General features: G+C 41.2%; 1 protein-coding gene across 1 annotated transcript in view; it reads right to left on the bottom strand.

The window, feature by feature from the left end:
- The window catches only part of lrrn1 (leucine rich repeat neuronal 1), a 46920-nt gene extending 36713 nt beyond the window's left edge, over positions 1-10207 (bottom strand). Inside the window, exon 1 of the mRNA XM_060835223.1 lies at positions 9811-10207. The gene's annotated coding sequence lies outside the window, so the exon portion shown is untranslated. The remainder of the gene's footprint in view (positions 1-9810) is intronic.
- Between the last annotated feature and the right edge of the window lie 2049 nt (positions 10208-12256).

The following is a 12256-nucleotide window of genomic DNA, read 5'->3' as shown; positions in this document are numbered from 1 at the left end:
AGGACAATGGCAGCTGATGCACTTGATGATGTTCCCACTGAAGATTCGCACCAAGCCACACACCATTCCAACTTTGGCACTGTATCAAAATTAGATTACTTAGTGTGGAAACAGGCCCTTCGGCCCAACAAGTCCACACCGACCCGCCGAAGCGCAATCCACCCATACCCCTACATTTACCCCTTACCTAACACTATGGGCAATTTAGCATGGCCAATACACCTGACCCGCACATCTTTGGACTGTGGGAGGAAACCGGAGCACCCGGAGGAAACCCACGCAGACACGGGGAGAACGTGCAAACTCCACACAGTCAGTCGCCTGAGTCGGGAATTGAACCCAGGTCCCTGGCGCTGTGAGGCAGCAGTGCTAACCACTGTGCCACCGTGCCGCCCACCACTGTGCCACCGTGCCGCCCACCACTGTGCCACCGTGCCGCCCACCACTGTGCCACCGTGCCGCCCAACCACTGTGCCACCGTGCCGCCCTGGAACAATGAATAAATGACAACACTCTTCCAAACAGCAGTACGGCTCCTCCTCAGGCGGCGTGATTGGCACTGTTACCTCACACTACCAGGAATCTGGGTTCGATTGCCACCTCGGGCGACTGTCTTTGTGGAGTTTGCACATTCTCCCCGTATCTGTGTGGGTTTCCTCCGGTTTCTTCCCACAGCCCAAAGATGTGCAGGTCAGGTGAATTGGCCATGCTAAATTGCCCATAGTGTTAGGTGCATTAGTCAGAGGGAAATGGGTCTGGGTGGGTCGTTCTTCTGAGGATCATTGCGGACTTGTTGGGCTGAAGGGCCTGTTTTCACACTGTAGGGAATCTAATCGACACAACGTGGACTATACGGTACAAGTAAAGAAAGGCAGCTGATCACTACCTCAAAAATCAATTAGAAATAAATAATTAGCAGCATAGCCTCAAAAATGCCAACATCCTGTGAAATTTTAGAACAGAAAACTTGAAGATATTTTTCAGTGGGAGTATTTGGGATCTACAAATGCAAATTTACCTTTCCATCTAATTATAAACATGCATATGATCTGAAACCTTGTTTAATGTCAGTGGCGTTTGCTGTCTCTATGGGCTGCACTTTCAGATAGATCTGCTCACACCTAAAGTTGCCACATGCCTGAACAGGCACCTCTTTTCAAACCAACAATGTTAAAATGCACCTACTCTCTGGATGCTCCCTTCCTCTAGCCCAGGATTCATTCTAATTTGGTCTTGGAAGTCCCCACCAAATGGTGACGACAGAATCATCCAATTGACACCATAAAACCTCTCTAGTTTTACTCAGGTTTAGCAAACAAATTTCACAATTGTGTAACAACAAATCAGACAATGGATCACTTTGACAAAATCTTCTGGAGATGGTGGCATAGTGATAATGTCATTGGGATTGTAATGCAGAACCCTGAGCTAATGTTCTGGAAACATGGGTTTGAATTCTACCAAGGTAGATAGTGAAATTTGAAATGAATTAAAAAGAGACTGGAAGTTAAAATTAGTCCATGTAACCACTGTTGAATGTCATAAAATTCCATCTTTACCTGAGCTGACCTACGTGACTCCAGACTCCCACCAACTACCCTCTGGGCAAAGAAGGATGCATTAGAAAACAAAATTTGATATTTGCCTCATAATGAGATCAGGTCAAGTGATCAAATTTGTGTTCAAAAGACATAAAAAACCAATCATCAGTTGCATGCAAGAGATTATCAAAAGGAAAAACAAAAGAGGTGGGGATGTGAAGGGAAGATGTTCCAAAGTTTTAGGCCCAGGCAACTGAAGGGGAACCATTAATGTTGCAGTGATAAAAATCTCCCTCTCTCCTTGTAATGTCCTCATTACCCAAGGGTTTTTAATCATGGTTCGTACCATGATGTCACTCTCCAGTAAGGTGACAAGGTAGACTTCAAGAACTACCTTCATTGGTACAGAGGTTGAACCCATGTTGCTGCCATTATTTAAGCTGCACTCAGGAAACCTGGCCAAATGAGTTAGTTGACATCCATGAAGCATCATCAAATAAATCACAGAAATAAAGGGAGCAAGTTTGGGTAATTCTCTGTTTCCAGCAGGTTGTCAAATATATTAAATCCTTAGCCACAGGGAGCTGTCACTGCAACATAAATCATTGTATCTTTTAAAAGGCAAACTGGATACATATCTGAAAGAGCAAGATGCATTAATACTGAGAGACACCAGGACAATGGTATTCATTTCAGATTGTCTCGTACAACCATCAAATGGAATCAGAACAGAAGATTTAGGATACCAATGGACCAAATGGCCTATTTCTGCATTAGAAATTTCTAATCACAGAATGTAATGAATTTCGAGATGACAGGTAGAAAACTCTTTACCACCAGCATAAGGAAACAAAACTCAAAGAAAGGTGTCTGCTCCAGACTACTCCCCAGTGATAAAATGAAAGCACTGTTGGAAAAAAAGCATTATTGCTCATGCATTACCCACAGACTGAAGCACTTCGAAAGTAAGGACACTGAAAGTAAATTAGCTGTGCACCATTACTCTTTGGGGACATAATTTCAGCTATCCCGAAAAGTTAGAGTTAGTTCCAATTCCAATGGAATAAACCGAATGCTGTCCAAAACTCCACAAGAGGATAATCCAATCCTGACGCATATTCCTAACTCTCTACTTGTTCCTGCCAAAATTTTCAGCAGGTCTGCAGAGATATCAGCTTTTAATTTTGATCCACTGATAATCTATAATGGCTCCAGAGCAGAATGAATAGTGGCAGTGAATGGCATTACAAGATTAAGTGGAGCAGATGCAAAAGAATGAGAGAACAGAAGGGTTGGTCATTGATTGGGACACAAAAGGGTGAAAAGGTTAACTCAAGCAGAGAATAGGATAACTGCAACATCCACTGGGCTACCGTCTATACAAAAAGTATAAGCATGTTTTAGAAATTTCTAGGCCCCTGCTACAGGGGACATTACAATTTCATTGAAAGAGACTTAGTTGATCAACACAAAACTACAGAAAATCCTGTTTTGTTTTTGGTTTGGAGTAAAATATAGCAGAGTCACCACTGTAATTTTTATATGTGCCCGGATTATTAAAGTGTACAGTTTCCGGCATCTCAAAACACTTTAAAATATGCAAAGTGTACTGGATGATGGATGTGATGGCTGTGTATGTGAGGAGGAAGCAAGCAAAAGCAGGTGCTCAAACTAAGCACAAAACAAATACAAACAAAAGAATCCACAACTAGCCCCACAGATGGAGAAGGTTGTGGGGTAAGGAAACAGAGTACATTACAATTTAAGACAATCTAATGTTGTATCATTAAGGAACAGGTTACCTTAAGGACAAAATGTCTTCAGGTTTAACCCCTGCCAAAGTATCTGCAGTTCATTGTTAAACAACAGTTGGATTCTGACAGATGAGGTTTGTACCTGTTTACGTGCTGCCCAGGTACCTATGAACATTGTCAGCATGATTCTGGTGTAATGCAAACTCTGGGGAATGCCTGGTAATCAGCAGGGGATACCAGAATAGATCCTCTAGTTTCTGCTTACGTAGAATTTATTGCTAAAAAACAGCTGAGCTTAGCTTGGCTTCAGTTTGTAATGCAGTCACATCAAGACTGGGTTCATATACCACTCCAGATTATTCAGCCTAACATTCCATTTTGGCTATGGAGGAATGTTACATTGGTGATAGGGCCTCTTTTTGCTTTGATGGGGTTGTGGGGGTGGGGGTGGGGGTGGGGTGGGGGGGGAATGGTGGGTATGGCTTGAGCAGTGACTGATTATTGCACACAGCTGTTCAGAACAAATATGTTAAACATTGCATAGCATGACTTAAAAGTAAGACAGAAAGTTGTTTTATTATAGTAGCTAATACCATCAGAATCAGATCCACTGGTAGTTCCACTCAGAGATTACTGATAGAATCTTCTGTGAAATTGAGCTGCCCATCTGCCACATTCACCTGTAACAATAGCTAATTCCACTCAGTAATTCATTGTACCGGTAAGCCTTTGCATCATGCTTAAGGGATGAAAATAAAACAACATAAGTTGTGGATTTTCACTTCAAGATGAAGCAGCAGTGATCCTGCATGCACTAGTTTCACCTGAGAAGGGATGGGAATTGGCACTGCGACTTTGACAGGGTAAAACAAAAAGAGTTGGATTCTCTAGCCATTATACATCACTTCCATGACCCTTCATCCATGTTCTACGGTGGGCAGACTTGAGGAGCCACGTGAAGATCAAAAAGACAAGCAAGCTAAAACTGTTCTCCTTCATATACCCTAGTATTGACAAATAAACCTTTCACAAAACTCAATCAAAATTTGTAAATGTCTTCAAGTTGTCAATCAGTTGTTAAAAAACCAACCATAAAAGTAGCTAATCCTTTGATAGCCACTTAAAATTGTCAGCCAAAATTGCAAAGAGAAATGGTTTGGGAGCATTTGAAGCTTAGCTAAGTATTCATCATCAGATCAGCTTCAACAGCAGCACTTGCAAAATATCAGTAATGAAGTCTATTAAAACGCAGAAACAGATTTTTGTTTTCTAAACTATAATCAGATGGCCTGAATGATTCGCACCCCATCAGCAAAATCAGGGCCTGCTGGAAACTGGGGCGAGACATCACACCCAAGGCTGACCTATGATCTTTAAAAACCTCCAGAGTAATTCTAGCTCTGCAAGCATCTAACCCAAAGTCTTTCTTTGTTCCAACCAATTGCATTACCCTCATCGAAAAAAAACGTTGTATCTTTTGTAAGACTACCACAGTCCAATTGTTTCATTTATATTCACAGTGAAGCCCACATTTGATTTTCTCCTAACGTTCAATGCAGTGATAGCCATCCTGAAAGTTGAGAATCAATTGTGACATTGTACCTCTGATACTTGGAGGTCAGATCCTCGAAGTGAGGACATAAGAAAATTGGAACACAAAAAAGCAACGTATGTTAAAAAAAAGAGTTCCCGCGAACTCCTGCCAAAGTTATCACCCGTCTTATTGGACTGCATCTCCCTCGTTGGCTAATTGTGTCCACGTGATTTTCCTGTGCCTCATTAAAAAAAAGTAACAGTATCCTGTCTTGTGATTTAAAATATATTTTTTATTTTACTTTGCTAAACAGAAATTAAATGGTCCAAGAATCGTTTGTGTATTCCTGAATTGACAGATAGATTATTCGAACAGAGATTACTAAAATGAGAGACGGAGAGAGTGTGTACCAGTAAGGACTAGTAGGAAAGCAAATGAATCTTCTTAATCTGCTTCTGATACAACAGATGTTGGAACTGCCTTTCAGTCATTTAGAAGATAAATCACTAAAAGATACGGAAGCCTAGTTTTCACTCGGGCATTTGTATACCCCGGCGTCAAATTCTGATTAATGCAGTGAAAATTTGAAACGGGATCAGGCATCGTGAGTGTATTTCCCTCCATCACCATGGAGCCCTATAAATACCACCACTGTCCAGCTTGGGAACAAATGAGACGACATCTGCACAGTTCACATGTCTGCCAGGACAGCCAGACACACGAATTGCGAGGCCTTTGTTCACTGTTGCATTCAATGCCGACACAGAAACAGCTTCTCTTCGGCTAATTAAAGCAGTCAATTAATGAAATGAACTCAACAGCATTTCAGATTAAAAGAAATCAGTTGCAAAACAAGTACTGGATGAGAATCGAGACTTTTCAAACCTAGTGAAAAAATGTTGAGGGGGTGCAGTAGTAAAGTGAATTATAACCATTGAATGTTGTTGATACTGCAAACACCTCTATTATTCTACGCAAGATTTTCAAATTTTTAATTAAAAAAGCCTTAAATCACAGTACAGTATTGAAACGAACAGTTGATAGTTAGCACAGTTTGTTTAGACTGTGCATTTCCCAGACTGTTGATAGAATGTCTAAACCTTTCATTTGTAGTGGATTTTGCTTTGTAGCACCAATAATAAAACTATTTTTTTAATGGCAAAAAGAGAAAATGTTATTTTCCATTCAAGTCTTCCCTGCCTCCTCTAAATCATAGATAATGAAAACTGGATAATGCAATTGGTTTCCTTGTTTGTTCTAGACTTGCTAGTATCCATAGCTATAGCTTTTTGTCCCATTATATGAGCTAACTAATGAACCACTTTGGTTAACTAGATCATAGGTCACCCTGATGCTCGACTGGAATTGTTGAAACACAAGGATTTCTACGAACATTGCTTTCAAACGATGTGGGGAATGTAACAAAAAAAACTTTTCCATTTTCCTTCCCCCAAGGAGAAAGTACCCTGTGCTTCCTTAGTACTTTCATACTAATTAGAATTCAGTGGATTTGGAGGGGAGTAGGGGGGGGAAAGGGGGGGGGGGGGGTGGGGGGTGGTGTTTGAAAGTGATATCGCCCATTGGCAGTTCAGTTCAATCTACCTTCTTCACTGTGCCACGTAGCATGAATCTTAAAAATGCAAACATATAAAATCTCTTGTTCCCATTACTGTAATAGTGTAACTAGAATTTGGGTTGTACAATAGAATGCCAAAGAGTACAAAGGTAAGATTTTAATTCCTTCAAAATACATCCAGGATCAAAATCAGGCCTTGCATAAGGGCGCTTCCAACATCTCCAAGTTAGACAATAGGGTCACTGTTTAAAATTAGAAAGTAAAATGTAGTACAAATGAAGTCCTTTTGACCAAGAACAGACTCCTAAACAGGGCAGTGGAGCCTAAATCTGAGCACTATGTTGGATCATACATTAATATTGTTTCCACTTTGGAAGGCTACATTGGGTCTAAAGGCCCCTCTCCCATCTGTCCTGTGATTATATAATCCACTCAAGCTTTGTGTTCATAGCTTAGCACGTGACCTCTGGATGAAGTTAAATTCTAATGAATACACACAGTGGGAAAACGAGCTTACTCTGCAACTTGCCAAAGCTAATACTTCATGCAACGTTGCTAACTTCTGCTCAGTTGGGATGAATTGTTTAAGATGCAAAATTAATTTGGTGCTGTAGTTACTGCTGCATTGCCAAGCAGAGATAACATTACAAACTACTTCACAAAGAGGAGTCAATGGCCTTGGAAAACCTGATAATACTATTAACACGATAATCAAGGCCTCCATCCTTCATACGAATGACTATGCATGCCTTGTTCAAGTAATGGAGACTACTTCCACTCCATACCCCCTACCGAAACTTCACTGCTAATGCAGAAAACCAGCCAGAAGCAATTCAAATTGCCTCATTAATATTTATTAAGCACCATGAAACAACGTTACAGAAAAGCAAGTCAAGATGAACGAATTAGAGTTCCGTACCCAAATAGTGCAATGCCTCAACATGGCATCATTCTGCTGACAAACCTGGGCATTGCAGCCGAGTAATACACAAGCTCTAAAACAAGAACTTTAATCTCGTCGAGTTTTTGCAGACCACTGGAATGGGGCAAATGAGTTTTGCATGACAATCACACCTCAGAACCCAATGCACAGATCATGTCCCTTACCAAACATCAACTGTATTTTTTTTTATTTCTGTGCAGGATGGAAGAATTGTTGATAAAAGGTTTTGAGCAGTGTATGCTGCAGTGGATCAAATATACTCAGCAAGCTGGCACAATGTCACCAATTACATCAATGTGATGGAGCTGCATTCAGGTTTGTATACAATATGTCTTAGCACCTTTATCAGATAACAACAGATAAAGTCTAGTCCCAAATATTTTCATGCTTCCTTTATTTTGCAGGTGAATCATGATTTGCAATTGTCTAATGATCTGAATCCTCTGTCCCATGAACAGCAAATAGGTTAGTGCTACCACACACTAAAGTTATTCATGAGAGCACTGAAAGAAATTTGAAATGCAAGTTCTTAAAGCCCTTGGTATTAATACTCAAAGTGCCAAGATACACAGGGGATATATATGGGATTCATTGTCTGGAAGTGGATTATGTTTAAAATCAAGCAAGCTTGCATCAATTAACCGTTTATGTTGCTCAGCTATTGATGAAATGGCAAAGCACCAAAGTAAGTGCTTTGTCAGTAGGGGACAATTTGATAAGAGATTAATCTGCATAATTTATCAACATTAACTAACAGTTAGATGTATGTCTTCAAAGTCACCATCTACAGTGCTATAGGACTTGAAAATCTTCACAAAAAGGTATGACGAAATGAAAAATAAAAATCAGCCCTATTACTTTAATGAAGATTTGGAGAATTATAAATCATCATGCAGTACCTGCTTCTAATATAAAATTGCATCTAGAGAGCAGTATTCAGCATAATCTTTCATAAATTTACATATTCACGAATGCTACTGTAAGCAATACATAAATATCATGACCACAGATATCATATTCATACAAACAAACAACAGAAGAGTTCCTCTGCTGCCGAACGTTTTAGTTGGCTCATCCTTTCACAGCTACTGCGATATACTTTTGCCAAATGCTTTTAAATAATCTAATCTGAACGATTAATGGCATTTCCGTTAAAGTGCCCCATGCCAATCTTTGCCTGTCTCTTAAGTTATTCCAAAAGAAAAAAAGGAGGGTGGGAGGATTTGTGAAGTTAAACTGACAAGGAATACCTACAAAAAATATTTTTTTCCATCAACATTTTACATTAAAACTGAAGTCACAACAATATGTAACCCGAAAGAAAATGAACTGGACAGAGGCGTACTTCATTCGGAAAAAGCTATTAAAAACTCCGATGCGCATTTCACCAGAACCTCAGAAGTTCCAAATTGACATTTTTTTCCTAAAAAAAATCTTGACATTATCACCTGCAAAAAAAAACTTCTAGAAATCTAATCACAAAGCGCAGCAATTGAAGACCCATCTCACATATAACCCCTCACCTTCATATTCAAGGTCGGAACAGAATCCAAACTGACACTAAACTTTGGGGGTGGGGGAAAAAGAAGAGAAAGGAAAGGGGGCATATTCAAAGAATGTCATTTTTTTCTCTCTCTCTGGAGAAGCAGCGACTTCTCCCCCCCTCTTCTCCGGGTTTTACTTTCCCGCAAAGGAACAGCTGCCAAGGGGGGCGTGAGAGGCAGAAAGTGAAGCACAGGGACATTTGTGTACTCCAGTAACAGAGCACGGCAGCAGCTGCCCGACCTTGTTTGCATACCTATGGTCAATCTCAATTGACAGTTTAGACTCCTTCAGAACGGTCCACTGCCTTCCCTGGAATAATACCTTCCTGGGAAAGGGGGCTAGGGCAATTTAATGCCCTCCGTGCGAATAGTTCATTCGTTGGCTTTATCCCCCAGGTCTGGGACCCCGTCACACAGCCCGAAGCGAACACCGGGCAGATACAGTCCAGAGCCAGATTCACACACACACTCTCTCACACAGACACTCAACTTGCTCGCCAGTCTTTTGTCTGGGAAAACCCTTCTCGTCATGATGCTGGAAGAAGGTGCTGTCTTTCAAACAAAAAAAGTGCGACAGGCTGCGTGAAGGTGAAGGGCTCTTTCCATCCTTGAAAGAAGGTGACAGAGGACTCTGTGATCCTTGAAACATAGGGCCCACGCTGAGCTTTTCACTGTGCTGTTCGGGGCCTATTGTCTCTGTTAGATTCCTGAGTGTGAATACAGGAAGGGACGCTCTGTCCAGAATGCAGTCGCATTTAAATGCAAATCAGAGATTAAGGGGGACACACACATGCCTCTGCTTTAGCGAACAATCATTTCAGTTTAATTTCAGAGAAAAAATAGAACCGTGGTCAGATTAATAATTGCTCAATGAATTGCACAAGGGGAAGAAACAGAATAAAGACAGCAGCGCCTTACCCAAGTACGCTTGAAGTGTTGTAACCAGCTGCAGGTTAGATTGAGTGGAAACTGCTTGCACGGTGATTCCGGAGCACTCAGCAATGTTGTGTGCAGTCACTGTGAAGGACTCATTCAGTTCAACGCGAACACTGAAAAGCTTCCCTATTTCTTTCCCTCCCTCTCCCTTCAGGCTTTCAGCAGCATTTCTTCCAACCGCTTCTGCGCAAAAAGGAAATAAAAATAACTAAACATTCACATTCTCAGATGACATTTCTTGTTACTTGGATGGGCTGCAACAGCACACGAGGTTTCCACCAGCACACAGGATTCTCTGTCGCCAGTATTAGGCTTCTTCCACTGCTTTGTGTGTAGTATTAGCACCTGGTACTATAACACAGCACAGAGCCGACTCCGAGCACCGGATTGGTGGATGCCTGCTGTCCATCAAGGGACATTCGGATAACCAGAAGCCCATTTGCAAAGCTTGATGTCGGTACAATAACAGAGAGGTCTGACTGGGGAGGAGTTGGCGTGAGAACACAGGGACAGGAGGATGGAGTTCAGGAGATGTGGGGGGAGGATGGCTGCATTCCTTTACCTTTATTTTCACTGTCAATAATCCACCGGCGAGTTCCGGGGGGTGGGGGAATAAACGGAACGTGATTGCAGAATCGAATGATGAAGCTACTCAATAGTAAAGGAGTTCTTTCTGAAGTCTACCTTTCTTACCTTTAAACTCCGACAGTGGCTCCTATTCAGAAGTCATGGAGAGATGAATAGTTTGAAAGACTGTTCCAGTTTATTTTGGATTATTCGGGGGATGGGGGTGGGGGTTTGGTGGAGTGGTCTCCCCACATTTTCATACTGCAGTGCAGAAATTCCTCTAGTTTTTTTTCCCTTGCCCAAATTTGTTTCACAGCCTGAAATGAGATATGAGAGTCAGAATTCATGTTTTAATGATGCTAGATTTAATTAATAAAATGACTTTCAAGTGACCACGTACGCAGTGAGTTAACACTGATATTAACACGTTGCAAAAAAAGTATATTTTTTAACATCCTTGACATGCTCGTGTGAGTGAAACTCTTATCTCAGTAAACCTGTTTTGCAGAATCGGAAATAACTAAAAAGCAATCTAATTCTGACCAGTATGGTGAGATTACCTTTCTTTGAGTTTAAGATTTGTGCCAGTTTTCATGGTCTTTTTTTTATAGATAGCAACAGTGTGGCAGGAATCATCGGCCACAATTGGATTTATTGCTTTGCATGTGGAAGCTATCTAGACTGTCTCATTCCTTCTATTTTCTTTACATTTCCACATACACTACCAAGAGTATTATATGACTGGTGACACATGATAATTATTCAGCATCCTGTTGCTATGAATATTACCAAGGTCAAGGAGAACGTGATTGATGGAACAAAATGTGTATTTGCATCTTCTCAGTTTTATGGTTAGGAGTTTTTAGAAATACTTTCTCTTTATTTGCCTCACACTAGTTCTTGCAAAGCCCTTCTGCACTCTCTCCAATGCATTCACATCTTGGCACCTTGAACTGAACACAGCACTCCAGCTGAGATCCTATTAATGTGTTCTACAGGTTCAGCATAACCTTCCTGCTCCTTTACTCCAAGCCCCTATTAATAAAGCCTTGGATACTGTATGCTTTATTAACCGCTCTCCACCTGTCCTTTCACCTTGAATGACTTATGCACATATGCACAGAGTTGCTTGCTCCTGTTCATTCTTTATACTGTTTTTCTATGTTCGTTCAACCATAATATACAGTGATGTCAACTTCTCTGCACTGAACGTCATCTTGCCATCTATCTGCTCATGCTACCAACTTGTCAATGCCCTTTTGTAGTTTGGCACTGTCTTTACAATTTATATTTGGAAACTCTGTTTTCCCTAAAATAGCCATTTACTACTGTGGCTTACCTCATCTTTCGGCAGCCCCAGAGTCCCCAGCTTCCCCATCCCACCATCCACATGCAAAAAGGTTGGACAAGCCCGTTCTCCTCACAGTATATACTATTTCCATATTTTATATCTGGTCATCCTCCTACAAGAAGTATGTTGTGAAACTTGAAAGGGGTCAGAAAAGATTTACAAGGATGTTGCCAGGTTTGGAAGGTTTGAGCAATAGGGAGAGGCTGAATAGGCTGGGGCAGTTTTCCCTGGAATGTCGGAGGCTGAGGGGTGATCTTATAGAGGTTTACAAAATCATGAGGGGCATGGATAGGGTAAATAAACAAGGTCTTTTCCTTGGGGTGGGGGAGTCCAGAACTAGAGGAGATAGGTTTAGGGTGAGTGGAGAAGGATTTAAAAGGGACCTAAGGGGCAATTTTTTCACACAGAGGGTGGTGTGTGTATGGAATGAGCTACCAGAGAAAGTGGTGGAGGCTGGTACAATTACAGCATTTAAAAGGCACCTGGATGGTTATATGAATAGGAAGGGTT

The sequence above is a fragment of the Hemiscyllium ocellatum genome, chromosome 14 (assembly GCF_020745735.1).
Source record: "Hemiscyllium ocellatum isolate sHemOce1 chromosome 14, sHemOce1.pat.X.cur, whole genome shotgun sequence".
Taxonomy (NCBI): domain Eukaryota; kingdom Metazoa; phylum Chordata; class Chondrichthyes; order Orectolobiformes; family Hemiscylliidae; genus Hemiscyllium; species Hemiscyllium ocellatum.
This window is presented reverse-complemented; position numbering and strand designations above follow the sequence as displayed.